The sequence below is a fragment of the Myxocyprinus asiaticus genome, chromosome 6, assembly GCF_019703515.2.
Source record: "Myxocyprinus asiaticus isolate MX2 ecotype Aquarium Trade chromosome 6, UBuf_Myxa_2, whole genome shotgun sequence".
NCBI lineage: Eukaryota > Metazoa > Chordata > Actinopteri > Cypriniformes > Catostomidae > Myxocyprinus > Myxocyprinus asiaticus.
Genome location: NC_059349.1, coordinates 5,051,275 through 5,075,587, shown reverse-complemented (window position 1 = coordinate 5,075,587; position 24,313 = coordinate 5,051,275). Strand labels below are relative to the sequence as shown.

At 40.1% G+C, this 24,313-nt stretch overlaps 14 non-coding genes across 14 annotated transcripts; all 14 read left to right on the top strand.

Moving 5' to 3' along the window:
* Nucleotides 1–9,406: 9,406 nt before the first annotated feature.
* On the top strand, nt 9,407–9,480 carry trnan-guu (transfer RNA asparagine (anticodon GUU)). The gene has a single exon. It is a non-coding gene; the product is annotated as a tRNA-Asn (tRNA).
* A 394-nt stretch (nt 9,481–9,874) lies between these two features.
* trnak-cuu (transfer RNA lysine (anticodon CUU)) lies at nt 9,875–9,947 on the top strand. Its single transcript has one exon. It is a non-coding gene; the product is annotated as a tRNA-Lys (tRNA).
* A 1,745-nt stretch (nt 9,948–11,692) lies between these two features.
* On the top strand, nt 11,693–11,766 carry trnan-guu (transfer RNA asparagine (anticodon GUU)). The gene has a single exon. It is a non-coding gene; the product is annotated as a tRNA-Asn (tRNA).
* A 394-nt stretch (nt 11,767–12,160) lies between these two features.
* Nucleotides 12,161–12,233, top strand: trnak-cuu (transfer RNA lysine (anticodon CUU)). Its single transcript has one exon. It is a non-coding gene; the product is annotated as a tRNA-Lys (tRNA).
* Nucleotides 12,234–12,962: 729 nt separating this feature from the next.
* trnak-cuu (transfer RNA lysine (anticodon CUU)) lies at nt 12,963–13,035 on the top strand. Its single transcript has one exon. It is a non-coding gene; the product is annotated as a tRNA-Lys (tRNA).
* Nucleotides 13,036–14,780: 1,745 nt separating this feature from the next.
* Nucleotides 14,781–14,854, top strand: trnan-guu (transfer RNA asparagine (anticodon GUU)). The gene has a single exon. It is a non-coding gene; the product is annotated as a tRNA-Asn (tRNA).
* A 394-nt stretch (nt 14,855–15,248) lies between these two features.
* trnak-cuu (transfer RNA lysine (anticodon CUU)) lies at nt 15,249–15,321 on the top strand. The gene has a single exon. It is a non-coding gene; the product is annotated as a tRNA-Lys (tRNA).
* A 1,744-nt stretch (nt 15,322–17,065) lies between these two features.
* On the top strand, nt 17,066–17,139 carry trnan-guu (transfer RNA asparagine (anticodon GUU)). Its single transcript has one exon. It is a non-coding gene; the product is annotated as a tRNA-Asn (tRNA).
* Nucleotides 17,140–17,533: 394 nt separating this feature from the next.
* On the top strand, nt 17,534–17,606 carry trnak-cuu (transfer RNA lysine (anticodon CUU)). The gene has a single exon. It is a non-coding gene; the product is annotated as a tRNA-Lys (tRNA).
* A 1,745-nt stretch (nt 17,607–19,351) lies between these two features.
* trnan-guu (transfer RNA asparagine (anticodon GUU)) lies at nt 19,352–19,425 on the top strand. Its single transcript has one exon. It is a non-coding gene; the product is annotated as a tRNA-Asn (tRNA).
* Nucleotides 19,426–19,819: 394 nt separating this feature from the next.
* trnak-cuu (transfer RNA lysine (anticodon CUU)) lies at nt 19,820–19,892 on the top strand. Its single transcript has one exon. It is a non-coding gene; the product is annotated as a tRNA-Lys (tRNA).
* Nucleotides 19,893–21,637: 1,745 nt separating this feature from the next.
* Nucleotides 21,638–21,711, top strand: trnan-guu (transfer RNA asparagine (anticodon GUU)). The gene has a single exon. It is a non-coding gene; the product is annotated as a tRNA-Asn (tRNA).
* Nucleotides 21,712–22,105: 394 nt separating this feature from the next.
* trnak-cuu (transfer RNA lysine (anticodon CUU)) lies at nt 22,106–22,178 on the top strand. The gene has a single exon. It is a non-coding gene; the product is annotated as a tRNA-Lys (tRNA).
* Nucleotides 22,179–23,923: 1,745 nt separating this feature from the next.
* trnan-guu (transfer RNA asparagine (anticodon GUU)) lies at nt 23,924–23,997 on the top strand. Its single transcript has one exon. It is a non-coding gene; the product is annotated as a tRNA-Asn (tRNA).
* The last annotated feature ends 316 nt before the right edge of the window (nt 23,998–24,313 follow it).

The window sequence follows — 24,313 nt, the reverse complement described above, 5'->3', positions numbered from 1 at the left end:
GATGCCTCAAGATTCTTCAAAGCATGCGGGGGGGGGGGGGGGGGTAAATTACTTTATTCAGACATTTCTAAATCATTTAACCATTTTTGAAACTTAAAGGAATACCTCATCCAAAAATGAAAATTCTTTAATTATTTACTCACCCTCATATCACAAACAAATATTTATAAGAGTATTTCAGCTATACAATGCAAGTGTATAGGCCATACAATGCAAGTGAATGGGTGTCAGGACTTTGATGCTCCAAAAAGCAGTTAAAAACAGCATAAAAGTAATCCAGATGACTCCAGTTGTTAAATCCATATCTTCTGAAGTGATATAATTAGTGTGGGTGAGAAACAGATCAATATTTAAGTCCTTTATTATTATAAATCTCCACTTTCACGTTTACATCTGAAAGCCTGTTTAGTTTCACTTTCACATCTGTAATAAAAAGGACTTAAATATTGATCTGTTGATCTGTTTATTGTATCTGAAGACATGGATTTAACCGCTGGAGTTATATGGATTACTTTTATTCTGCCTTTGGCTTTTTGGAACTTCAAAGTTCTGGTCACCATTCACTTGCATTGTATGGACCTACAGAGCTGAGATATTTTTCTAAAATCTTCATTTGTGTTCTGCAGAAGAAAGTAAGTCATACACATCTGGGATGGCATGAGGATGAGTAAATAATGAGAGAATTTTTAATTTTGGGGAACTATCCTTTTAAAGAAGATGATTTATAAAAAACAAACAAAAACAAAAAAAACAAAAAAACACAAAGCTTTTGTCTTCCATGGAAGAAATAAAGTCATACAGGTCTGGAACAAGTGAGTAAATAATGACATAATTTGTGTGAACTATTCTTTAATGCAGGTGTGTATTTTGAAACAGATTTTATTAAATTGTTCTTTAATTTTGCAACTTTTTTCTATTTCTGCATTTCAGGGTTGAAGAGTCAGAAGAGCCAAATGTTGGATATTCACCATTTGCCCTGTCAACAGTGGTCAGAGAACTCACAGATGCTGCAATTCACTACAATCTGGTCAGAAATGTCATTGTTCTTGAAAGTGAAGTCATCACACACCTGCCCAGGCTTTTCAGATTTCTTTTTACCTTTTGATTGTTTTATGCATTGGATCTGAGGTACCCAAAAGAGTTTTAAAGACAGGTGGCATTATAAGGTTTTAACTTTGAAGGATGTGCAACACTAATGCAGCTGTAGACAATTTATCCTGTCGCTGTCAAAATTTTCACATTTAACTTAAGGAAACTTTAAAGAAAATGCAGTTGTAAAACATTTATATGTTTGTCAAGTCATCTACAATTATATAGTTTAATTATTAAGTTAACATGGCTTTACAAAATAAGTTAATACAAAGCATATTCATAATTTCAAAAACATATATTTTTTTAAGTTGTATAAATATATTAAGTTTGCAGAACTTTACATTTTGAGTTGTGGTTAATTAAAATGAATTGAATATTTTGATTGGACCAATTGGATTGAGACTTAAGTTTTGAAACTTGTGAAAGTAAAGGCAATCAGTTGCCTCAAATTTTTTAAGTTAGTAAAACTTATACGGGTTTACAGTGTTTTTAAACCCTCCAAAAATTGGCCCCATTTACTTCCATTGTAAGTGCCTCACTTAAAGAAAACTTTACTGCTGCAAAAATTTCACTATTTCAGTGATTTTAATGTATTATGCAGACAAATCTTATCCTGCTTCAATAACATAATTAGTTTTTTGCAGTTTATATTTTTTAAATGAAGAATTACACAATGCAAAAGTACAGTTTTACCTACAGTTAGAGAAAGAAAATACATTTATTTTGACAGTTTATAAATGTATTTGAATAAAAAACAAACAAAATTACAGATTTGTTTGCAACACTTCTGACAGATAATTTAAACCTGGGCTTTTGCAAAGTAAAATTATATGTTTGTGTGTGTGTGTATGTGTGTTTTATATATAAATGGTCTTAGATTTACTGTATTTTTTATTCATTTTTTGTAATAACAATAGTAATCATCTATACTTAAGCTTTTCTTTACCATTCTTTTAAAAATAATTATTCTGTGTTTTAGAGTTGTATGACTCTTCTAACAATTAATATATGTTAAAAGTAAAAGATTTCATGGAATTATAGGGAGATTTCTTGTAGTATTACAGTAACAGATGTTAATTATGGTAAAGCTAATTACTGTTTTTTTTTTTTTTTTACAGTCTAACTATGTTTTTAATCTGACAGTACTTTTCTGTTTTTCAACAGACATTTTCTGGCACCCCTGCAGCCAGACAATTACTGTTTTTTTTTTACACTTTTTTTTCTTATAGTGTATGGCACTATTCACATCTGGTCCAACAAATCGACTGCCAATAATCCAGAGTTTTTTACTTATTTATTTTTTTATGGAGAGGAGTCGATTTTTTTTTTTCTTTAGACTGCAATGAAAACTGACTTACAAGTGAGACACAAGCTTTTTGTCATGTTACTGCTGCACAATCCAGCATGTTGGTGGTGCTGATACCAGGGTTGGGAGGGTTACTTTTGAAATGTATTCCACTACAGATAACAGAATACATGCTGAAAAATGTAATTTGTAACGTATTCCGTTAGATTACTCAAGATCAGTAACGTATTCCAAATACTTTGGATTACTTCTTCAGCACTGGTAGATGTTTTCACTTGTTTTGACTATAAAAACTCTGCCAGTACAGTAAGACAAAATACACATGTTAAAAATACATTCTCTGAAAAACCGAAATATCTTATGCAGTGTTGTTTCTAAAACAAGCTAAAATCAAATTGTTCTTTTAGATATTTTTTACAGGAAAACAATACAAAAATTATTATCAAGAATAAGATTTTTGCCCTAATATCAAAGGTCTTATTAGAAAAAAAGAAATTATAATCCAACGTGAATTTTCTTGATAAAAAAATATGATCGTGTCTGGTAACATGTGCATGTAAAATGGCTAGAAATAGCATTTTAGCTTAGCGTAAAGCTGACAATTTACACAAGGTTTATTTCTATTTCTTCTGCTCCAAACTTACTTCAAACTTACTTATCTGTCTGCTCGTATGAATGTAACACATCATAAGAAAGTGTTTCAACGCTGTTCAAATGCACTTTTGGATCACATCATTTATATGTATAAATGTTTTCCATCTGAAAGCACTAAATATTAAATTAAACAAATGACAATAAAATGCAAAGTAATCTCTTCAGTAATCAAAATACTTTTGAATGTAACTGTATTCTAATTACCAATGATTTAAATTGTAACTGTAGTGGAATACAGTTACTTATATTTAGTATTTTAAATACGTAATCCCGTTACATGTATTCCGTTACTCCCCAACCCTGGCTGATACACACCCCGAAAAAGTAAAACTAAATAGTTGCAGTTCATGAACCTTTGTACTACAAAGAAACACTCTGTCTTATTTTGAAAGTCTACTTATATTTTATGAACAAAGACACTGGAGTGTATTCCTGTGCTATTTTACCTGTCTCATGCACAAAAACACTGAATTTAATGCAAATATGCAGTAAACAAATAATATAGAAGCTGTAAACACATTCTTTCTTTTTAGAATATTTATATTTTGTGCTGATTATATCATATTCTGTCCACAATTATTTTAAAATGTATACCACTGTGCCTGTTATGTTATCCTGGCATTAAAAATAGCAGTGAGGTTCTTCAGTTCGTTTGGAATGCACTCGTATTTATTTTATTTATTTACTTGTATGATAATATCCATGAATTAGAAAAAGAGAGGTTGGGTTCACAAGTTCGTTTGGATATACTCGTAGCAAAAATATAAAGACAGAAGACACGGGATGTATGCAATGGCGCTCTTTACTCATCTCACTCGCACAAAAAACACAGATTCTATATTCTTCTAAATGCATAAAAAACATGAAAAGAACATGATGATATAGTTGTATTAGGTAAATAACTGTGTTAAATATATTAATCTCGTGCATTGACAGCTGAATGCTTAAAGATCCATGCACCTGAATTAATGTTTGTAGAACAGCACCGCCTACAGTACAGGGGTGAAATTGTTCTTAATTTTATTTGCTTCGGTCTCGGTGTTAATGGGCTAGTTGCATAAGATGCCATGTTTGATTTCTGGTTTAGTGAGTGTGTGCATCGGCATTTCTGGTTTCGCAAGGCACCACTCCACAGACCGCTGAAAATTGCATTTTATATGAGGTGTTTACAGAAAAGTAATTTAAAACGTATTGTAGCATCGCAATGAAGACACATGAGGACAATCTCATAAACTGTGTTTATTTAAGGCTGTTGTCGGCCACAGCCATGGCGTACACTCTGTAATTGTTTGAAGAACCACACTTAAAACCAGTAGTGAACCCCTTCAGCCCACAGTCTCCCCCGTGCACACCCTGAGTGCAGCGTCCTCCCACACACATACTGCACACTAACCATTTAGAAACTGCTTTCAATGAAAGACATTACAAGCCACTCAAATGCATAATACAGCAAATTTCTCATAACATTTATAAATAATACAATAAACAACATTTCAACACATTGTATTGCAACACGATGTGTGCAGTTACATCGATGACGATGAAGGTAAGAATCGATAACCATAGAAATCAATATCAGATGCAACAGTAGCTCACCTAAGTTTCTGTGAACATGAATAAATAATGCTAAGCTTGGATACAGATTTGGTTAGATATACAATTTTTAGTTGGATATACAACTGCAGGGTAAACAATGTCATATAAATCCACTGCTGGACAACAACCAACACATTTTATAAAGTTGTAATTTCTGTTAATGCCTTACTTCTGATTAAACATATGCAACTTTAGTTATTTTTTGGCATTAATTTACAATAAGATTCAATTCATAAACATTGGTTATTGCATTTGGTACTAACAATGAAACTAACAATGAAAATATTTAACAGCATTAATTTAGGTTAATGTTTCATTTAAATATTTAAATATTCTATTGTTTGTTATTAATTACTGTTCGTTCATAAAATATTGCCTCATGTTGTGAAAGGATTGTGATCGGATCACTGAAACCACATTTTGGTGGTCAGGAACAGATTCTGACCACATTCAAAGAAGGTGTAAATGCTAATGCATTTTTGTTTACCGGATACAACTAAATAAGTTATTAATTATGTGATGAGGTTACGCTACAGTCATCCGTTTTTAAAGCACTGTGTTGCAAGTTCTTGCCTTTTTCTGTTAATTCAGCCATCACAATGTGAAGAACAAAACAGTCACTGCCGTCTTGCAATCTTGTTACACGAACAACGAACAAAATCCCATGAATTATTCCATTGGAATACACTTGGAATATCACGTCTCTCCCACTCGCTCACATCTCTTCCATTTTCTAATAACTGGCACTCACATGAAACCATCTTAAGTCGTGCATTTCAGATGAGAAGCAAATACAAAGGGCCAAATGCAAGATGAATATTAATAGATTTGCTGTGGCGACCCAAAATGTAGCTTTGTCGGCCGCAAAAAATTGTTAAATAAAGGAAAAACCCTGACTGTTAAAGTGATAGAAATAATTTGAATTATTCATTAGTGTTTTTAACATTCTCTAAAAGACGAAGAAGTTTCAGTTCCAATGTAATATGTATTTCTCATTTTGTGCAGGTAACTTTGATCGGATCTCTGTCCGATCACAGTGGAGACATTTGACTGCAAGGTGTAAATGCAATCCAACTAAAGAATATCCAGATGCTATCCGGATATGAAACGTATGTTAATGCAAGGTGTAAATGGGGCATTTATGTATACATAGAAAATAATATTAATAAAGATTAATAAATGCTGTAAAAGTATTAGTTAGTTATTTCACATTAGCTATTGCATTAACGATAAGGTTAAGACTGTAACCACGGTTCCCTGAAAGGAGGGAATGAAATGCTGCATCGTTGACGCATTGGGGTTATCTCCGCTGGTGTAACCAATCTTTGAAACTCTTTAAAATCTTGTCAGTTTTAATTAGCAGATAGCGCCTTGTGCTCCACCCTGCGCGTATGATCGGCGTATATATACAGCGACGCACAGTGCTATCTCCTTAGAATATTCGACTGAAGGGTACAGAGCAATACTCTGCCCTTGCAGCAAAGATTCAGTTGCGTGGCCAGTTTATGCGGCATTTCATTCCCTCCTTTCAGGGAACCGTGGTTACAGTCTTAACCTTATCGTTCCCTTTCAAGTCTGTCAGTTTAGTGCTGCACCGCTGATGCTTTGTGGAATGTGCAACGATGCCTACTAGCAAATAGGGTAGTTAAAGACACCTGCAGAATCTCCCCTTTGTATTAAGATAAGAAGGGAGAATTAAAATGATGAAAAGATGGATATACATGGTGATGACGCTAGCCGATTCGGGCAGTGCAGCATCGAAGTATGATTTAAATCACTGACGTGTGAATATGTATTATGAAGGCACTAACCAAATGGGTAGTGAAAATTCATATAGGGCGACAGCTGATTGAGGCTTATGGAATGAATAAGCTGGTAGAAAGCAGCAGCATACACAGTCTAACTCTCCTTCAAAGTAAACACTTGGGCAGAGAGAGAGGTGACATCCAGGTTGTAAAACCGAGCGAAAGTGCTAGGGAAAGCACAACCTACAGCTAGGCAGATGTCTTCAAGTGAAACACTATAAGATAATACCCATGAAGAGGCCATACCTCTAGTGGAGTGAGCTATAACTCAAACAGGGTACTGTTTGCCTTGCGAGTCATATGCGAGTGCAATGGCATCTACGATCCAATATGAAAGCCTTTGTTTGGAAAGGGCCAAACCCTTAAACGACCTGTGAATCACACAAAAAGCTGATTTGACAGTCTCATTTGGCTCGTACGATCGACATATGCAGGTAATTCCCTTACATGACATAGTGTGTGCAGCCTCTCTGCCTCGTCTGAATCAAACGGAGGAGGAGAGAAAGCCTGAAGGGTAATAACTTGCGCTCTGAAGAGAGTGGTCAAAATTTTTGGCATGTATCCTTTTCTGGGTTTGAGAATGGCTTTTGGCAAGTCCTGTCCAAACTATAAACAAGAATCATTGACCGATAGTGCTTGAAGATCCCTGACACGTTTAACTGACGCCAAGACGGGAAGTAGCACAGTCTTTAATGAGAGTACGCGTAAACTCACTGTATCCAGTGGCTAGAATGGGGGTGCTGTAGGTGCTTTTAACACGAGCGCTAAGTCCCAAATCGGAACAGTACAATCTCGCCTCTAAGTGAAAACCAATTAGCGAAAACTCACCATTTAAAGGTGTATAAACCTCTCGTCAAAGGGCTCTGGCCTGTAATATGGTGTTGAGCACTGGTTGTGAGAGCCCTTCTGTGTAAACGGGCACTGTTCAGGGGCCAGACATGAAGTTTACACAGTTTTGGTTGTGGATGCCAAATCGTGCCTCCCGCCTGCGTGAGCAGATCCCTACTCAGTGGAATCCAAATCTATTAACTCTGCAAACCATGGGTGGTTGGGCCATTCCAGTTCTATTAACAGTTCAGTTTCCTTGTCCTCCCAAATTTTGCTCAATACTTGAAGTAAGTGGACGGGAGGGAATCCATACTTGCATCCAGCTGTCTATTTGTGTCTCCAGGTATGCAAATAGATATATTTCGGCTTCTCCGAACCGATCCCATATCATCAGCACTGTCTGAGGACAGTCCATTCTCCTTGTATAATGCCCTGGCGTGAAGGCAAATCTGCGATGCGGGACGTTTCTGGTTACAAGTCCAGATTAGTTAACAGATCTCAGAATAGGTATCTGCTTCCAAAGAATTATCTCTAAAAATAAGCAGAGTGCTTATGCGCTGCTGTTTATGTGTTTAACAATCCCCACTAACCGATATGTCTCTCCTTGTCACGTACGAGGCACATGCTATTGATTGCCACCTCATAACCCATATGGTGGCTATTCACCTGTCTCTCTCTAACCAATAGTCTGGTGGTTCAAGGCCACCCATGGATGAAGAGAGCTTTTAATTGCCACAAAAGGCGTAGCCTGAACAAAGGGACGTCACATTATAGCAGGTGGAGCAGCGAAACCAACAAAGTGGAAGAAAATCTCATGCTAATGCATTTGCATTTCTTTACTTACACCAATGTTCTGACATTTTGGTTGAACAATTCAATGGACTGACTTGACAAATCCTCAGATGTGTCATAACACAGTGTACAGAAGGGTTAGGGTAAGAGAACGGCAACATTTCTGGAACCAAATTCAGAATAGGTAACAGGTCTCAGAATAGGTATATGCTTCCAAAGAAGTATCTCTAAAAATAAGCACAGTGCTTATGTGCTGCTGTTTATGTGTTTAACAATCCCCACTAACCAATATGTCTCTCCAAGTCTCCTTTAAAACCCTTGTCACGTATGAGGCACATGCTATTGATTGCCACCTCATAACCCAGAAGGTGGCTATTCGCCTGTCTCTCTAGTGCAATTAAGTAGTGCATTTGGCTGTTAAGCAATAATCTGGTGATTCAAGCCCACCCATGGATGAACAGATCTTTTAATTGCCACAAAAGGTGGCTATTCACCTGTCTCACTAGTGCAATTAAGTAGTGCGTTTGGCTGTTAACCACAAGTCTGGTGGTTCAAGCCCACCCATGGATGAAGAGAGCTTTTAATTGCCGCAAAAGGCGTAGCCTTAGCATTGGGACGTCACCTTTTTGCAGGTGGAGTAGTGAAACCAGCAAAGTGGAAGAAAATCTCATTTGCATTTCTTTAAACATACCAATGTTCTGACATTTTGGTTGAACAATTACAGGACTGACTTGTCAAATCCTCAAATGTTTCATCACACAGTGTACAGAAGTGTGGAAAGACAAATGCCGGAAAAACAAATAAAAGAAACTCTCAGCCCGTCCCTAGGCTTAAACTCAGCTTTTCTTTGGAAGATCCTATTGTCAGACACCTGTGAATTGGGAGGGTTAATTTCAGGCATGTACTTTGAAGATTTACAACAACAAAAAAATGGCATATTTGCCAAAAGAGTACCGGCAGTAGAGCATGAGACTTTTAAGCTCAGGGTCATGGGTTCGAGCTCCACGTTGGGTGTGACTATAAGCTATTGTCACAGGTGTGTGGGGACTAGTGCAAATGTATTCACCCAGCCATGCAAACACTCTCTGACTAGAGAGAATGGCAACATTTCTGGGAACTTATTCAGAAATTCAGAATAGGTAACAGGTCTCCAGCTTTCTGCTTCCACAGAAGTATCTCATAAAAATAAGCAAAGTGCTAAGGTGCTGCTGGTTATGTGTTTACCAATCCACCCCTAACCAATCTGTCTCTCCAAGTCTCCTTTCAAACCTATCACATATGAGACACATGCCATTGATTGTTCTATCATAATCCAGAAGTTGGCACCTCGTGTGTCTCTGTGGCGCAAACGGTTAGCGCGTTCGGCTGTTAACCGAAAGGTTGGTGGTTCAAGCCCACCCAGGGACGCAGAGAGCTTTTAATTGCCACAAAAGGCGTAGCCTGAGCCAAGGGACGTCACATTATAGCAGGTGGAGCAGCGAAACCAACAAAGTGGAAGAAAATCTCATGCTAATGCATTTGCATTTCTTTACTTACACCAATGTTCTGACATTTTGGTTGAACAATTCAATGGACTGACTTGACAAATCCTCAAATGTGTCATCACACAATGCACAGAATTGTGGAAAGACAAATGCCAGACAAACAAAAAAAAGTAAATCTTAGCCAAGCCCTAGTCTTAAACCCAACCTTTCTTTGGAAGACCCTATTGTCAGACACCTGTGAAATGGGAGGATTAATTTCAGGCATGTACTTTGAAGATTTACAAATAAATGATATCACACAGAAAGAGCGACTGAAGGCCCGGCTAGCTCAGTCGGTAGAGCATGAGACTCTTAATCTCAGGGTCGTGGGTTCGAGCCCCACGTTGGGCGTGACTCTTAGCTATTGTCACCAGAATGTGCAAATTCCATCTTCCAGCCATGCAAAACACTCTCTAAATAGAGAGAAGGGCAACATTTCTGCTTACAAGTTCAGATTAGTTAACAGATCTCAGAATAGGTATCTGCTTCCAAAGAATTATCTCTAAAAATAAGCAGAGTGCTTATGTGCTGCTGTTTATGTGTTTAACAATCCCCACTAACCGATATGTCTCTCCTTGTCACGTACGAGGCACATGCTATTGATTGCCACCTCATAACCCATATGGTGGCTATTCACCTGTCTCTCTCTAACCAATAGTCTGGTGGTTCAAGGCCACCCATGGATGAAGAGAGCTTTTAATTGCCACAAAAGGCGTAGCCTGAACAAAGGGACGTCACATTATAGCAGGTGGAGCAGCGAAACCAACAAAGTGGAAGAAAATCTCATGCTAATGCATTTGCATTTCTTTACTTACACCAATGTTCTGACATTTTGGTTGAACAATTCAATGGACTGACTTGACAAATCCTCAGATGTGTCATAACACAGTGTACAGAAGGGTTAGGGTAAGAGAACGGCAACATTTCTGGAACCAAATTCAGAATAGGTAACAGGTCTCAGAATAGGTATATGCTTCCAAAGAAGTATCTCTAAAAATAAGCACAGTGCTTATGTGCTGCTGTTTATGTGTTTAACAATCCCCACTAACCAATATGTCTCTCCAAGTCTCCTTTAAAACCCTTGTCACGTATGAGGCACATGCTATTGATTGCCACCTCATAACCCAGAAGGTGGCTATTCGCCTGTCTCTCTAGTGCAATTAAGTAGTGCATTTGGCTGTTAAGGAATAATCTGGTGATTCAAGCCCACCCATGGATGAACAGATCTTTTAATTGCCACAAAAGGTGGCTATTCACCTGTCTCACTAGTGCAATTAAGTAGTGCGTTTGGCTGTTAACCACAAGTCTGGTGGTTCAAGCCCACCCATGGATGAAGAGAGCTTTTAATTGCCGCAAAAGGCGTAGCCTTAGCATTGGGACGTCACCTTTTTGCAGGTGGAGTAGTGAAACCAGCAAAGTGGAAGAAAATCTCATTTGCATTTCTTTAAACATACCAATGTTCTGACATTTTGGTTGAACAATTACAGGACTGACTTGTCAAATCCTCAAATGTTTCATCACACAGTGTACAGAAGTGTGGAAAGACAAATGCCGGAAAAACAAATAAAAGAAACTCTCAGCCCGTCCCTAGGCTTAAACTCAACTTTTCTTTGGAAGATCCTATTGTCAGACACCTGTGAATTGGGAGGGTTAATTTCAGGCATGTACTTTGAAGATTTACAACAAAAAAAAAATGGCATATTTGCCAAAAGAGTACCGGCAGTAGAGCATGAGACTTTTAAGCTCAGGGTCATGGGTTCGAGCTCCACGTTGGGTGTGACTATAAGCTATTGTCACAGGTGTGTGGGGACTAGTGCAAATGTATTCACCCAGCCATGCAAACACTCTCTGACTAGAGAGAATGGCAACATTTCTGGGAACTTATTCAGAAATTCAGAATAGGTAACAGGTCTCCAGCTTTCTGCTTCCACAGAAGTATCTCATAAAAATAAGCAAAGTGCTAAGGTGCTGCTGGTTATGTGTTTACCAATCCACCCCTAACCAATCTGTCTCTCCAAGTCTCCTTTCAAACCTATCACATATGAGACACATGCCATTGATTGTTCTATCATAATCCAGAAGTTGGCACCTCGTGTGTCTCTGTGGCGCAAACGGTTAGCGCGTTCGGCTGTTAACCGAAAGGTTGGTGGTTCAAGCCCACCCAGGGACGCAGAGAGCTTTTAATTGCCACAAAAGGCGTAGCCTGAGCCAAGGGACGTCACATTATAGCAGGTGGAGCAGCGAAACCAACAAAGTGGAAGAAAATCTCATGCTAATGCATTTGCATTTCTTTACTTACACCAATGTTCTGACATTTTGGTTGAACAATTCAATGGACTGACTTGACAAATCCTCAAATGTGTCATCACACAATGCACAGAATTGTGGAAAGACAAATGCCAGACAAACAAAAAAAAGTAAATCTTAGCCAAGCCCTAGTCTTAAACCCAACCTTTCTTTGGAAGACCCTATTGTCAGACACCTGTGAAATGGGAGGATTAATTTCAGGCATGTACTTTGAAGATTTACAAATAAATGATATCACACAGAAAGAGCGACTGAAGGCCCGGCTAGCTCAGTCGGTAGAGCATGAGACTCTTAATCTCAGGGTCGTGGGTTCGAGCCCCACGTTGGGCGTGACTCTTAGCTATTGTCACCAGAATGTGCAAATTCCATCTTCCAGCCATGCAAAACACTCTCTAAATAGAGAGAAGGGCAACATTTCTGCTTACAAGTTCAGATTAGTTAACAGATCTCAGAATAGGTATCTGCTTCCAAAGAATTATCTCTAAAAATAAGCAGAGTGCTTATGTGCTGCTGTTTATGTGTTTAACAATCCCCACTAACCGATATGTCTCTCCTTGTCACGTACGAGGCACATGCTATTGATTGCCACCTCATAACCCATATGGTGGCTATTCACCTGTCTCTCTCTAACCAATAGTCTGGTGGTTCAAGGCCACCCATGGATGAAGAGAGCTTTTAATTGCCACAAAAGGCGTAGCCTGAACAAAGGGACGTCACATTATAGCAGGTGGAGCAGCGAAACCAACAAAGTGGAAGAAAATCTCATGCTAATGCATTTGCATTTCTTTACTTACACCAATGTTCTGACATTTTGGTTGAACAATTCAATGGACTGACTTGACAAATCCTCAAATGTGTCATCACACAATGCACAGAATTGTGGAAAGACAAATGCCAGACAAACAAAAAAAAGTAAATCTTAGCCAAGCCCTAGTCTTAAACCCAACCTTTCTTTGGAAGACCCTATTGTCAGACACCTGTGAAATGGGAGGATTAATTTCAGGCATGTACTTTGAAGATTTACAAATAAATGATATCACACAGAAAGAGCGACTGAAGGCCCGGCTAGCTCAGTCGGTAGAGCATGAGACTCTTAATCTCAGGGTCGTGGGTTCGAGCCCCACGTTGGGCGTGACTCTTAGCTATTGTCACCAGAATGTGCAAATTCCATCTTCCAGCCATGCAAAACACTCTCTAAATAGAGAGAAGGGCAACATTTCTGCTTACAAGTTCAGATTAGTTAACAGATCTCAGAATAGGTATCTGCTTCCAAAGAATTATCTCTAAAAATAAGCAGAGTGCTTATGTGCTGCTGTTTATGTGTTTAACAATCCCCACTAACCGATATGTCTCTCCTTGTCACGTACGAGGCACATGCTATTGATTGCCACCTCATAACCCATATGGTGGCTATTCACCTGTCTCTCTCTAACCAATAGTCTGGTGGTTCAAGGCCACCCATGGATGAAGAGAGCTTTTAATTGCCACAAAAGGCGTAGCCTGAACAAAGGGACGTCACATTATAGCAGGTGGAGCAGCGAAACCAACAAAGTGGAAGAAAATCTCATGCTAATGCATTTGCATTTCTTTACTTACACCAATGTTCTGACATTTTGGTTGAACAATTCAATGGACTGACTTGACAAATCCTCAGATGTGTCATAACACAGTGTACAGAAGGGTTAGGGTAAGAGAACGGCAACATTTCTGGAACCAAATTCAGAATAGGTAACAGGTCTCAGAATAGGTATATGCTTCCAAAGAAGTATCTCTAAAAATAAGCACAGTGCTTATGTGCTGCTGTTTATGTGTTTAACAATCCCCACTAACCAATATGTCTCTCCAAGTCTCCTTTAAAACCCTTGTCACGTATGAGGCACATGCTATTGATTGCCACCTCATAACCCAGAAGGTGGCTATTCGCCTGTCTCTCTAGTGCAATTAAGTAGTGCATTTGGCTGTTAAGCAATAATCTGGTGATTCAAGCCCACCCATGGATGAACAGATCTTTTAATTGCCACAAAAGGTGGCTATTCACCTGTCTCACTAGTGCAATTAAGTAGTGCATTTGGCTGTTAACCACAAGTCTGGTGGTTCAAGCCCACCCATGGATGAAGAGAGCTTTTAATTGCCGCAAAAGGCGTAGCCTTAGCATTGGGACGTCACCTTTTTGCAGGTGGAGTAGTGAAACCAGCAAAGTGGAAGAAAATCTCATTTGCATTTCTTTAAACATACCAATGTTCTGACATTTTGGTTGAACAATTACAGGACTGACTTGTCAAATCCTCAAATGTTTCATCACACAGTGTACAGAAGTGTGGAAAGACAAATGCCGGAAAAACAAATAAAAGAAACTCTCAGCCCGTCCCTAGGCTTAAACTCAGCTTTTCTTTGGAAGATCCTATTGTCAGACACCTGTGAATTGGGAGGGTTAATTTCAGGCATGTACTTTGAAGATTTACAACAAAAAAAAAATGGCATATTTGCCAAAAGAGTACCGGCAGTAGAGCATGAGACTTTTAAGCTCAGGGTCATGGGTTCGAGCTCCACGTTGGGTGTGACTATAAGCTATTGTCACAGGTGTGTGGGGACTAGTGCAAATGTATTCACCCAGCCATGCAAACACTCTCTGACTAGAGAGAATGGCAACATTTCTGGGAACTTATTCAGAAATTCAGAATAGGTAACAGGTCTCCAGCTTTCTGCTTCCACAGAAGTATCTCATAAAAATAAGCAAAGTGCTAAGGTGCTGCTGGTTATGTGTTTACCAATCCACCCCTAACCAATCTGTCTCTCCAAGTCTCCTTTCAAACCTATCACATATGAGACACATGCCATTGATTGTTCTATCATAATCCAGAAGTTGGCACCTCGTGTGTCTCTGTGGCGCAAACGGTTAGCGCGTTCGGCTGTTAACCGAAAGGTTGGTGGTTCAAGCCCACCCAGGGACGCAGAGAGCTTTTAATTGCCACAAAAGGCGTAGCCTGAGCCAAGGGACGTCACATTATAGCAGGTGGAGCAGCGAAACCAACAAAGTGGAAGAAAATCTCATGCTAATGCATTTGCATTTCTTTACTTACACCAATGTTCTGACATTTTGGTTGAACAATTCAATGGACTGACTTGACAAATCCTCAAATGTGTCATCACACAATGCACAGAATTGTGGAAAGACAAATGCCAGACAAACAAAAAAAAGTAAATCTTAGCCAAGCCCTAGTCTTAAACCCAACCTTTCTTTGGAAGACCCTATTGTCAGACACCTGTGAAATGGGAGGATTAATTTCAGGCATGTACTTTGAAGATTTACAAATAAATGATATCACACAGAAAGAGCGACTGAAGGCCCGGCTAGCTCAGTCGGTAGAGCATGAGACTCTTAATCTCAGGGTCGTGGGTTCGAGCCCCACGTTGGGCGTGACTCTTAGCTATTGTCACCAGAATGTGCAAATTCCATCTTCCAGCCATGCAAAACACTCTCTAAATAGAGAGAAGGGCAACATTTCTGCTTACAAGTTCAGATTAGTTAACAGATCTCAGAATAGGTATCTGCTTCCAAAGAATTATCTCTAAAAATAAGCAGAGTGCTTATGTGCTGCTGTTTATGTGTTTAACAATCCCCACTAACCGATATGTCTCTCCTTGTCACGTACGAGGCACATGCTATTGATTGCCACCTCATAACCCATATGGTGGCTATTCACCTGTCTCTCTCTAACCAATAGTCTGGTGGTTCAAGGCCACCCATGGATGAAGAGAGCTTTTAATTGCCACAAAAGGCGTAGCCTGAACAAAGGGACGTCACATTATAGCAGGTGGAGCAGCGAAACCAACAAAGTGGAAGAAAATCTCATGCTAATGCATTTGCATTTCTTTACTTACACCAATGTTCTGACATTTTGGTTGAACAATTCAATGGACTGACTTGACAAATCCTCAGATGTGTCATAACACAGTGTACAGAAGGGTTAGGGTAAGAGAACGGCAACATTTCTGGAACCAAATTCAGAATAGGTAACAGGTCTCAGAATAGGTATATGCTTCCAAAGAAGTATCTCTAAAAATAAGCACAGTGCTTATGTGCTGCTGTTTATGTGTTTAACAATCCCCACTAACCAATATGTCTCTCCAAGTCTCCTTTAAAACCCTTGTCACGTATGAGGCACATGCTATTGATTGCCACCTCATAACCCAGAAGGTGGCTATTCGCCTGTCTCTCTAGTGCAATTAAGTAGTGCATTTGGCTGTTAAGCAATAATCTGGTGATTCAAGCCCACCCATGGATGAACAGATCTTTTAATTGCCACAAAAGGTGGCTATTCACCTGTCTCACTAGTGCAATTAAGTAGTGCGTTTGGCTGTTAACCACAAGTCTGGTGGTTCAAGCCCACCCATGGATGAAGAGAGCTTTTAATTGCCGCAAAAGGCGTAGCCTTAGCATTGGGACGTCACCTTTTTGCAGGTGGAGTAGTGAAACCAGCAAAGTGGAAGAAAATCTCATTTGCATTTCTTTAAACATACCAATGTTCTGACATTTTGGTTGAACAATTACAGGACTGACTTGTCAAATCCTCAAATGTTTCATCACACAGTGTACAGAAGTGTGGAAAGACAAATGCCGGAAAAACAAATAAAAGAAACTCTCAGCCCGTCCCTAGGCTTAAACTCAACTTTTCTTTGGAAGATCCTATTGTCAGACACCTGTGAATTGGGAGGGTTAATTTCAGGCATGTACTTTGAAGATTTACAACAAAAAAAAATGGCATATTTGCCAAAAGAGTACCGGCAGTAGAGCATGAGACTTTTAAGCTCAGGGTCATGGGTTCGAGCTCCACGTTGGGTGTGACTATAAGCTATTGTCACAGGTGTGTGGGGACTAGTGCAAATGTATTCACCCAGCCATGCAAACACTCTCTGACTAGAGAGAATGGCAACATTTCTGGGAACTTATTCAGAAATTCAGAATAGGTAACAGGTCTCCAGCTTTCTGCTTCCACAGAAGTATCTCATAAAAATAAGCAAAGTGCTAAGGTGCTGCTGGTTATGTGTTTACCAATCCACCCCTAACCAATCTGTCTCTCCAAGTCTCCTTTCAAACCTATCACATATGAGACACATGCCATTGATTGTTCTATCATAATCCAGAAGTTGGCACCTCGTGTGTCTCTGTGGCGCAAACGGTTAGCGCGTTCGGCTGTTAACCGAAAGGTTGGTGGTTCAAGCCCACCCAGGGACGCAGAGAGCTTTTAATTGCCACAAAAGGCGTAGCCTGAGCCAAGGGACGTCACATTATAGCAGGTGGAGCAGCGAAACCAACAAAGTGGAAGAAAATCTCATGCTAATGCATTTGCATTTCTTTACTTACACCAATGTTCTGACATTTTGGTTGAACAATTCAATGGACTGACTTGACAAATCCTCAAATGTGTCATCACACAATGCACAGAATTGTGGAAAGACAAATGCCAGACAAACAAAAAAAAGTAAATCTTAGCCAAGCCCTAGTCTTAAACCCAACCTTTCTTTGGAAGACCCTATTGTCAGACACCTGTGAAATGGGAGGATTAATTTCAGGCATGTACTTTGAAGATTTACAAATAAATGATATCACACAGAAAGAGCGACTGAAGGCCCGGCTAGCTCAGTCGGTAGAGCATGAGACTCTTAATCTCAGGGTCGTGGGTTCGAGCCCCACGTTGGGCGTGACTCTTAGCTATTGTCACCAGAATGTGCAAATTCCATCTTCCAGCCATGCAAAACACTCTCTAAATAGAGAGAAGGGCAACATTTCTGCTTACAAGTTCAGATTAGTTAACAGATCTCAGAATAGGTATCTGCTTCCAAAGAATTATCTCTAAAAATAAGCAGAGTGCTTATGTGCTGCTGTTTATGTGTTTAACAATCCCCACTAACCGATATGTCTCTCCTTGTCACGTACGAGGCACATGCTATTGATTGCCACCTCATAACCCATATGGTGGCTATTCACCTGTCTCTCTCTAACCAATAGTCTGGTGGTTCAAGGCCACCCATGGATGAAGAGAGCTTTTAATTGCCACAAAAGGCGTAGCCTGAACAAAGGGACGTCACATTATAGCAGGTGGAGCAGCGAAACCAACAAAGTGGAAGAAAATCTCATGCTAATGCATTTGCATTTCTTTACTTACACCAATGTTCTGACATTTTGGTTGAACAATTCAATGGACTGACTTGACAAATCCTCAGATGTGTCATAACACAGTGTACAGAAGGGTTAGGGTAAGAGAACGGCAACATTTCTGGAACCAAATTCAGAATAGGTAACAGGTCTCAGAATAGGTATATGCTTCCAAAGAAGTATCTCTAAAAATAAGCACAGTGCTTATGTGCTGCTGTTTATGTGTTTAACAATCCCCACTAACCAATATGTCTCTCCAAGTCTCCTTTAAAACCCTTGTCACGTATGAGGCACATGCTATTGATTGCCACCTCATAACCCAGAAGGTGGCTATTCGCCTGTCTCTCTAGTGCAATTAAGTAGTGCATTTGGCTGTTAAGCAATAATCTGGTGATTCAAGCCCACCCATGGATGAACAGATCTTTTAATTGCCACAAAAGGTGGCTATTCACCTGTCTCACTAGTGCAATTAAGTAGTGCATTTGGCTGTTAACCACAAGTCTGGTGGTTCAAGCCCACCCATGGATGAAGAGAGCTTTTAATTGCCGCAAAAGGCGTAGCCTTAGCATTGGGACGTCACCTTTTTGCAGGTGGAGTAGTGAAACCAGCAAAGTGGAAGAAAATCTCATTTGCATTTCTTTAAACATACCAATGTTCTGACATTTTGGTTGAACAATTACAGGACTGACTTGTCAAATCCTCAAATGTTTCATCACACAGTGTACAGAAGTGTGGAAAGACAAATGCCGGAAAAACAAATAAAAGAAACTCTCAGCCCGTCCCTAGGCTTAAACTCAGCTTTTCTTTGGAAGATCCTATTGTCAGACACCTGTGAATTGGGAGGGTTAATTTCAGGCATGTACTTTGAAGATTTACAACAAAAAAAAAATGGCATATTTGCCAAAAGAGTACCGGCAGTAGAGCATGAGACTTTTAAGCTCAGGGTCATGGGTTCGAGCTCCACGTTGGGTGTGACTATAAGCTATTGTCACAGGTGTGTGGGGACTAGTGCAAATGTATTCACCCAGCCATGCAAACACTCTCTGACTAGAGAGAATGGCAACATTTCTGGGAACTTATTCAGAAATTCAGAATAGGTAACAGGTCTCCAGCTTTCTGCTTCCACAGAAGTATCTCATAAAAATAAGCAAAGTGCTAAGGTGCTGCTGGTTATGTGTTTACCAATCCACCCCTAACCAATCTGTCTCTCCAAGTCTCCTTTCAAACCTATCACATATGAGACACATGCCATTGATTGTTCTATCATAATCCAGAAGTTGGCACCTCGTGTGTCTCTGTGGCGCAAACGGTTAGCGCGTTCGGCTGTTAACCGAAAGGTTGGTGGTTCAAGCCCACCCAGGGACGCAGAGAGCTTTTAATTGCCACAAAAGGCGTAGCCTGAGCCAAGGGACGTCACATTATAGCAGGTGGAGCAGCGAAACCAACAAAGTGGAAGAAAATCTCATGCTAATGCATTTGCATTTCTTTACTTACACCAATGTTCTGACATTTTGGTTGAACAATTCAATGGACTGACTTGACAAATCCTCAAATGTGTCATCACACAATGCACAGAATTGTGGAAAGACAAATGCCAGACAAACAAAAAAAAGTAAATCTTAGCCAAGCCCTAGTCTTAAACCCAACCTTTCTTTGGAAGACCCTATTGTCAGACACCTGTGAAATGGGAGGATTAATTTCAGGCATGTACTTTGAAGATTTACAAATAAATGATATCACACAGAAAGAGCGACTGAAGGCCCGGCTAGCTCAGTCGGTAGAGCATGAGACTCTTAATCTCAGGGTCGTGGGTTCGAGCCCCACGTTGGGCGTGACTCTTAGCTATTGTCACCAGAATGTGCAAATTCCATCTTCCAGCCATGCAAAACACTCTCTAAATAGAGAGAAGGGCAACATTTCTGCTTACAAGTTCAGATTAGTTAACAGATCTCAGAATAGGTATCTGCTTCCAAAGAATTATCTCTAAAAATAAGCAGAGTGCTTATGTGCTGCTGTTTATGTGTTTAACAATCCCCACTAACCGATATGTCTCTCCTTGTCACGTACGAGGCACATGCTATTGATTGCCACCTCATAACCCATATGGTGGCTATTCACCTGTCTCTCTCTAACCAATAGTCTGGTGGTTCAAGGCCACCCATGGATGAAGAGAGCTTTTAATTGCCACAAAAGGCGTAGCCTGAACAAAGGGACGTCACATTATAGCAGGTGGAGCAGCGAAACCAACAAAGTGGAAGAAAATCTCATGCTAATGCATTTGCATTTCTTTACTTACACCAATGTTCTGACATTTTGGTTGAACAATTCAATGGACTGACTTGACAAATCCTCAGATGTGTCATAACACAGTGTACAGAAGGGTTAGGGTAAGAGAACGGCAACATTTCTGGAACCAAATTCAGAATAGGTAACAGGTCTCAGAATAGGTATATGCTTCCAAAGAAGTATCTCTAAAAATAAGCACAGTGCTTATGTGCTGCTGTTTATGTGTTTAACAATCCCCACTAACCAATATGTCTCTCCAAGTCTCCTTTAAAACCCTTGTCACGTATGAGGCACATGCTATTGATTGCCACCTCATAACCCAGAAGGTGGCTATTCGCCTGTCTCTCTAGTGCAATTAAGTAGTGCATTTGGCTGTTAAGCAATAATCTGGTGATTCAAGCCCACCCATGGATGAACAGATCTTTTAATTGCCACAAAAGGTGGCTATTCACCTGTCTCACTAGTGCAATTAAGTAGTGCATTTGGCTGTTAACCACAAGTCTGGTGGTTCAAGCCCACCCATGGATGAAGAGAGCTTTTAATTGCCGCAAAAGGCGTAGCCTTAGCATTGGGACGTCACCTTTTTGCAGGTGGAGTAGTGAAACCAGCAAAGTGGAAGAAAATCTCATTTGCATTTCTTTAAACATACCAATGTTCTGACATTTTGGTTGAACAATTACAGGACTGACTTGTCAAATCCTCAAATGTTTCATCACACAGTGTACAGAAGTGTGGAAAGACAAATGCCGGAAAAACAAATAAAAGAAACTCTCAGCCCGTCCCTAGGCTTAAACTCAGCTTTTCTTTGGAAGATCCTATTGTCAGACACCTGTGAATTGGGAGGGTTAATTTCAGGCATGTACTTTGAAGATTTACAACAAAAAAAAAATGGCATATTTGCCAAAAGAGTACCGGCAGTAGAGCATGAGACTTTTAAGCTCAGGGTCATGGGTTCGAGCTCCACGTTGGGTGTGACTATAAGCTATTGTCACAGGTGTGTGGGGACTAGTGCAAATGTATTCACCCAGCCATGCAAACACTCTCTGACTAGAGAGAATGGCAACATTTCTGGGAACTTATTCAGAAATTCAGAATAGGTAACAGGTCTCCAGCTTTCTGCTTCCACAGAAGTATCTCATAAAAATAAGCAAAGTGCTAAGGTGCTGCTGGTTATGTGTTTACCAATCCACCCCTAACCAATCTGTCTCTCCAAGTCTCCTTTCAAACCTATCACATATGAGACACATGCCATTGATTGTTCTATCATAATCCAGAAGTTGGCACCTCGTGTGTCTCTGTGGCGCAAACGGTTAGCGCGTTCGGCTGTTAACCGAAAGGTTGGTGGTTCAAGCCCACCCAGGGACGCAGAGAGCTTTTAATTGCCACAAAAGGCGTAGCCTGAGCCAAGGGACGTCACATTATAGCAGGTGGAGCAGCGAAACCAACAAAGTGGAAGAAAATCTCATGCTAATGCATTTGCATTTCTTTACTTACACCAATGTTCTGACATTTTGGTTGAACAATTCAATGGACTGACTTGACAAATCCTCAAATGTGTCATCACACAATGCACAGAATTGTGGAAAGACAAATGCCAGACAAACAAAAAAAAGTAAATCTTAGCCAAGCCCTAGTCTTAAACCCAACCTTTCTTTGGAAGACCCTATTGTCAGACACCTGTGAAATGGGAGGATTAATTTCAGGCATGTACTTTGAAGATTTACAAATAAATGATATCACACAGAAAGAGCGACTGAAGGCCCGGCTAGCTCAGTCGGTAGAGCATGAGACTCTTAATCTCAGGGTCGTGGGTTCGAGCCCCACGTTGGGCGTGACTCTTAGCTATTGTCACCAGAATGTGCAAATTCCATCTTCCAGCCATGCAAAACACTCTCTAAATAGAGAGAAGGGCAACATTTCTGCTTACAAGTTCAGATTAGTTAACAGATCTCAGAATAGGTATCTGCTTCCAAAGAATTATCTCTAAAAATAAGCAGAGTGCTTATGTGCTGCTGTTTATGTGTTTAACAATCCCCACTAACCGATATGTCTCTCCTTGTCACGTACGAGGCACATGCTATTGATTGCCACCTCATAACCCATATGGTGGCTATTCACCTGTCTCTCTCTAACCAATAGTCTGGTGGTTCAAGGCCACCCATGGATGAAGAGAGCTTTTAATTGCCACAAAAGGCGTAGCCTGAACAAAGGGACGTCACATTATAGCAGGTGGAGCAGCGAAACCAACAAAGTGGAAGAAAATCTCATGCTAATGCATTTGCATTTCTTTACTTACACCAATGTTCTGACATTTTGGTTGAACAATTCAATGGACTGACTTGACAAATCCTCAGATGTGTCATAACACAGTGTACAGAAGGGTTAGGGTAAGAGAACGGCAACATTTCTGGAACCAAATTCAGAATAGGTAACAGGTCTCAGAATAGGTATATGCTTCCAAAGAAGTATCTCTAAAAATAAGCACAGTGCTTATGTGCTGCTGTTTATGTGTTTAACAATCCCCACTAACCAATATGTCTCTCCAAGTCTCCTTTAAAACCCTTGTCACGTATGAGGCACATGCTATTGATTGCCACCTCATAACCCAGAAGGTGGCTATTCGCCTGTCTCTCTAGTGCAATTAAGTAGTGCATTTGGCTGTTAAGCAATAATCTGGTGATTCAAGCCCACCCATGGATGAACAGATCTTTTAATTGCCACAAAAGGTGGCTATTCACCTGTCTCACTAGTGCAATTAAGTAGTGCATTTGGCTGTTAACCACAAGTCTGGTGGTTCAAGCCCACCCATGGATGAAGAGAGCTTTTAATTGCCGCAAAAGGCGTAGCCTTAGCATTGGGACGTCACCTTTTTGCAGGTGGAGTAGTGAAACCAGCAAAGTGGAAGAAAATCTCATTTGCATTTCTTTAAACATACCAATGTTCTGACATTTTGGTTGAACAATTACAGGACTGACTTGTCAAATCCTCAAATGTTTCATCACACAGTGTACAGAAGTGTGGAAAGACAAATGCCGGAAAAACAAATAAAAGAAACTCTCAGCCCGTCCCTAGGCTTAAACTCAGCTTTTCTTTGGAAGATCCTATTGTCAGACACCTGTGAATTGGGAGGGTTAATTTCAGGCATGTACTTTGAAGATTTACAACAAAAAAAAAATGGCATATTTGCCAAAAGAGTACCGGCAGTAGAGCATGAGACTTTTAAGCTCAGGGTCATGGGTTCGAGCTCCACGTTGGGTGTGACTATAAGCTATTGTCACAGGTGTGTGGGGACTAGTGCAAATGTATTCACCCAGCCATGCAAACACTCTCTGACTAGAGAGAATGGCAACATTTCTGGGAACTTATTCAGAAATTCAGAATAGGTAACAGGTCTCCAGCTTTCTGCTTCCACAGAAGTATCTCATAAAAATAAGCAAAGTGCTAAGGTGCTGCTGGTTATGTGTTTACCAATCCACCCCTAACCAATCTGTCTCTCCAAGTCTCCTTTCAAACCTATCACATATGAGACACATGCCATTGATTGTTCTATCATAATCCAGAAGTTGGCACCTCGTGTGTCTCTGTGGCGCAAACGGTTAGCGCGTTCGGCTGTTAACCGAAAGGTTGGTGGTTCAAGCCCACCCAGGGACGCAGAGAGCTTTTAATTGCCACAAAAGGCGTAGCCTGAGCCAAGGGACGTCACATTATAGCAGGTGGAGCAGCGAAACCAACAAAGTGGAAGAAAATCTCATGCTAATGCATTTGCATTTCTTTACTTACACCAATGTTCTGACATTTTGGTTGAACAATTCAATGGACTGACTTGACAAATCCTCAAATGTGTCATCACACAATGCACAGAATTGTGGAAAGACAAATGCCAGACAAACAAAAAAAAGTAAATCTTAGCCAAGCCCTAGTCTTAAACCCAACCTTTCTTTGGAAGACCCTATTGTCAGACACCTGT